We start from the raw sequence: 5,183 nt of genomic DNA, 5'->3' as shown, positions 1-5,183 counted from the left end.
GTTGGGAGAAAAGTTATTTTTAAATTTGCTATCTTTTCACTGGGAGTGTTTGAGACAGTCTCCTGTAGCCCAGGCTAGCCCAGACTCCCAATCTCCTGCTCCCACTACTCAAGTGCTAAGGCGGTACATACCTATGCTTGAAGGTTGAAGCAAGATTTTTAAGCTAGCCTGGGTGATATAGTGAGTTAGCAGTCAGTTTGCAACAAGGAAAATCCCTATTAAAGTTAATTAAACTGAAGTTAATTTTCTCTAACTACACTTCACGGACTCAGTAGCCCCATTTGACTGGAGGCTAATAGACAACACAGCCCCAGACTGTCGCTACAACAGACTCATGAGAACCGTGTTCAAATCCAGATCCCAAATCCAGAGCGTCTTCCTCAGTCCATACAGGGTCTCAGGCGTCAGTGTTACCTTAACGCTTGTACAGAAGAATGTGGTAGTCAGCGACTCTTAAAGACCACAAGGGTTCAGACCAGTCTGTCTCCTTGGAACTGAAATGTTTCCCAGCCTTGCCAAGCTCAGGAAACTGTTAAGATTTGAGCTTCCCAAGGGTTTCTTTGCCCAATCTCTTGGATTGGACCTTGCGAAGCTTTGTATTCAGCCACATGGAAGGTCTTTTTCAGCGTTACTCCATCCCACCCTCCACCCCCTTTCTCTAGTACCTTCTCTGCCTCACAAATGCCAGCCTCTAGAACAGGCCTGGCTGGAGTGGAGAACTCTTAAAGAGACACTGTATCCCAGGCTGACTCCCAAACTGTTAAAACAACCAACCCCAAAGCAATGAGGATTTCCTCAAGAATCTCATGCTTGGAAAAGGAGCAGGTAGCAGCCAGAGAAGGAACCTGGGTCCCGGAAGAGATTTCACCCAGTTCTAACTTGTCAGTCCAGACAAGGGTAGGCCAGCGGTGGGCAGGCACATACCCTCACCAGGGTTTCTCAGATGTGTGTATCCTCTGCTCTAACCTTTGGTCTCACCTTAGGGCCCTGAAGATGGGGTGGGGTGGGGTTCCTGGATCTTTCTGTCCCCTTGTCAATGTGCCCACATTGAATAAATCTCCCTTTTCTGCTCCTTGCTTTGAATTTGGCTCTTTTAGTTGGCTTATTGAGAACAGGTGACTGGATCTGACCTGAGTCATCCTTAGGCTGTGACACCACTGTGCCTTCCAAATTTGTTGTCTTCATCTTCTTCTCAGTGACATGGTATGTGTGCCTGAGAGCCGAGGATGCCGTGGGGATGGATCCTTATTTCTCTTGCTGTGTGTTGCCCAGGGAAAACAACTAACTCTTCCATGTATCTCCCCAGTTTTCTCCTCGTTGACTGCTGGGCAGGACGTACTGCCCTGAAAGCATCTGCGTCTGGAAGTCTCCACAGCAGTTGCTTTCGGCACTGCTCAGGTAAAGTCAATACAACTGTTTTTCCTGGATAATTCAGCCCCAGTCTTCTCTGATTTCCTTCCCTGCCATCACAAACAGGCTCTCCCTTCCTCCTCTGTGCTTTTTCTTCTCCTTAGAAACCTAAAGAACCACACTTCCCTTGTCTTCGTTTTAGCGACCCATCTGTCTCTCGGACTCTGCCTTGATGGCACCTGCCCCTTTGTCACTTTCTCTGTGGTGTGGAGGAAACCTCCACCAGGGAAGCTCTGGAGACTGTCTTCTTGTATCCCACTCTTTCTCGTGGGGTTTCCTCTGCTGGTGTCTGAGGTTGGCAGCCTGTCTTCTGACTGGATTCGATGTAGGCAGCAAAGGAGTCCTCCCTGTTTGGTTCCCTCTATGTCAGAGCCCAGATGCCAGCTCAAGCTTACCATTTCAAAAACAGAGGACCTGACTTTTTTCTCTCCAAAATCTAAAACTGCACACACATCTCAGTCTATTATTTCTTACACACAAACTATGTAGAAGATAGAGCAGTAATCAGTCAGCATCCAGCTAGAAAAACACGCAAAGAATTACAGCAGAGCTTATTTCCCTTCCTTCTCTACTCACAGGTTCACTGAGTTTAGTGTGTATGTACCGCACAGCACGTGTGTGGAGATCAGAGTACACATCTGTGCGGTGGCTTCTCTCCTCTGTCTGTACCGGGGTCCCAGGGATCAAAGTCAAGTCTCCAGGCTGCACAGCAAGTACCTCTGCCCACTGAACCATCGCAGTGGGTCTGAATCAGTGTCTTCAATTCCCAGTGTGTGTGTGTGTGTGTGTACATTGTATTTGTAGTTTAGGGACATGGAATATAAAGTTCTCTGTGTATGAATTTGTATATATATACATATAATATATATTCCATGCATTCATAAGCAATACATCATACTTTACATGTTTTAATCCCATGCATTAATGAATACAAGGTTATCATTTTAGAACCCTTGTGCATGGAGAAGGAAGACAAATTAGAAAGGCATTCAGCAGAACTCCATTTACCAGAGACTGAGTAGTTAGGTATCCTAGAGTGTGGCGGTTGTTTGGGAAAACGGAGCCAGTTAATGTGTCTAGCTTTAGTCACTGCACCAAAATGCAACTGTGGCTGCAGTATGTGTCTGCCGTGTGTTTTTGTTTGCCGGCACTGAGGAAGAATCCTGGAGAGGATAAAAGGGCTGCCGGGAAGAACAGAGCAACCGTCTCTGAGGCAGCCACAGCAGCGTCACGGAGCCTGCTGGCTTGAGTCAAGCGCTGTGCTAAGTGTTTTCTAAAGCAGCGTGTTTGTTTCCCAAAACAACCTCAAGTGAGCATGCTCGCCTCTGCCTTTGAAATGGAGAAACTGGGGCCGCAGCATAGACTATAACCATCCTCCCTCCCGAAGGCCAGGCCCTCTTCCCAAGCATTATTCCCTTGGAGAATGCACAGACATGTTAAACCCAACTCAGCGTGTCCGCAGTTTCTCTGCCTTTGCGCTCCTCGCTCTGAATTCTTCCCAGCTAAACCTTGTTTGAGTTTATTTCCCATTGCTGTAAGAAAGGCCGTGACCTAAGGCAACTGGGGAGGGAAGGGTTATTCAGCTTACACATACAGATCACAGTCCACCATTGAGGGAGGAAAGCAGGAACCTGGAGGCAGGAGCTGAGCCAGAGACAACTGGGGACTTTGCTTACTGCCTTGCTCCCAGGTTTGCTTAGCCTGCTTTATGATATCACCCAGAACCACCAGTGCAGGGATGCACTGCCCACTGTGGTCTGGGCCCTCGCACACTGATCATTAATCAAGAAAATACCCCTCAGACCTACCCATAGGCCTAACTGGTGGAGGCATTTTCTCAACTCAAGTTCCCCCTTCCCAGATGACCCAAGCTTATATCAAGTTGACAAAAAAAAATTAACAGTAGAAGCCTCTTAGATTCAGATCTAACCCAGGACTATCCTGCTCCAAATTCTTTTTTTTTTTTTTTTTTTATAAAACAACTTTATTCATGACACATTATTTTTTTAAAAAAAAATTCCTATCCCCTGGAAATGAGTTAAAAAAAAAAAACAACAAAAACAAGCAGACAAACAAAAACAAAAGCCATCACCCTGTTTCCACTTCCTCCCATTCCCTCCAAATAAAAGGGAGGGGAAAGGTGAAGAAAAAAATTAAAACAAAACAAAAACACCTGAAAAACAAAAACACCCCAGAAACCTGCCAAGAAAGACACTCAAAACAGAAAAAGAAACACAAAAACAAACAAAACAGATCTCCAGGCAAACTAGAGGGGCAGGGAGCAGGAGGAAAGAAAGACCTGGTAGGACAGGAGCAGGCAGGCAGGGACTGCAAAAGGCAGGGAGAAAACGAGGGAAGGAAACAAGCTGAGAAGTTTGGTGTCCTTCCAGAGCCCTGGGTAAAAAAGAGCTCTCCTACCACCCGAGCCCACCTACCCTTGAGCAGGCCCAGAGAGGATGGAGGGGAGCCGGGAAGCTTTTCTTTTCTCTTTTTTTCCTTTCCCTTCTTTTCTTTTCTTTTTAAATTTTTTTCCCATCAAGGCCATCTTCTGTTTTTTTCTTTTTTAAAAATTCTTTTTTTTTTCGTTTTTTCCTCTTTTTTTTTTCCCTCTCTCTCCTCCCAATACACACTTTTTTTTAGTAAGGGGAATATCATGATGCCGCTCTAGTCCAGCCCTGTAGATTCGACCCCAGGCCCTGCTGTTAAAACCACTGTAGAATCGTGATCGGGAGCTGTTGTAATTGGTAGTCCCGGCACGATATCTATCGGGCACGTGGGAAACCCCGGTCTGTTGTGCTGATGCCTGGTCTGTGGCTTCGTTTGGGAACCACCTGGTTTTGTCTTCCTTTAAACAGACTCATCTAAGGCCAGGGACACCCTCACTGACTGAGAACTCTCTATATGCAAACCCTCTGGGATGTCCACTAAATTTGTCACAGAGTATAGTAACACAGTTGACTGAACCTCAGCCACTAAAGTGGGCTCCCAGCTCTTCTGCTGTTGCACCACAGTTCACACTGCCAACATAGATAGAGCAGGCATCAGCCTCCATCTTCTCCTCAAGAGACATGATCGCTGGGCCAGCATTGCCTGGGGGTGGACTCATATTCTATTCGTCTGCTTCTCTACCTTGCTTTGTAGCTCCTTTAGCTTCTCAGCCTCTTCCTCTGTCTCCCAGACTCAAGAGTTGATCCCTTCTAGCGCCTCAGAGTCACACTGTTGCTGCGGATCCATCGGAACTAAAGTTGATCACCGAAGTCAGGCACAGATGCCTTCGTGTGGTGATGGGGTTGTTTCGAGGCAGGATCTCACTGACTGACTCCCAAATTCTTTTCTAGCTCCCTAGCGCCCAAACAGCTATGTTAAAAGGCCTCACCCTTGACGTTCCAAGACCAGTTCCAAGTCCAGTTCCCCACCCGGCCTTTAACAACCTGGCTTTATGGCCTGCTCTCCTCCCAAACCCTGCTGGCTGTACTGTTTAGTATCCTCTGAGCGCTCTGCTCAGGTGCCCATCTCAGCCGCCTGCATCCTTCTTCCTCTGACTGTCCCTTTTTTCTGCTCACCCGTCCACATCCCATAGGTCCCCCCAGTTCAGACCCACCGGGACTTCCTGTCACTTGTCCCTTGTCCACTAATCAGAATGTTACTCTTTCCCTTCCAGCCCTGACTGAATTTGTGTGTGTCCCTTATCTTCCTGAGTTATCCTGTGACCCAGTGTGCTCGTCTTTCCCAGCTCCCAGACAACGAGCGGTTTCCTCCTCACCTCTGCTCAT

The 5,183-nt window shown here is 47.2% G+C and overlaps 1 pseudogene; it reads right to left on the bottom strand.

The window, feature by feature from the left end:
* Positions 1-4,046: 4,046 nt before the first annotated feature.
* LOC110296638 lies at positions 4,047-5,183 on the bottom strand (annotated as a pseudogene).

Source organism: Mus caroli, chromosome 1, assembly GCF_900094665.2.
Source record: "Mus caroli chromosome 1, CAROLI_EIJ_v1.1, whole genome shotgun sequence".
NCBI lineage: Eukaryota > Metazoa > Chordata > Mammalia > Rodentia > Muridae > Mus > Mus caroli.
This window is presented reverse-complemented; position numbering and strand designations above follow the sequence as displayed.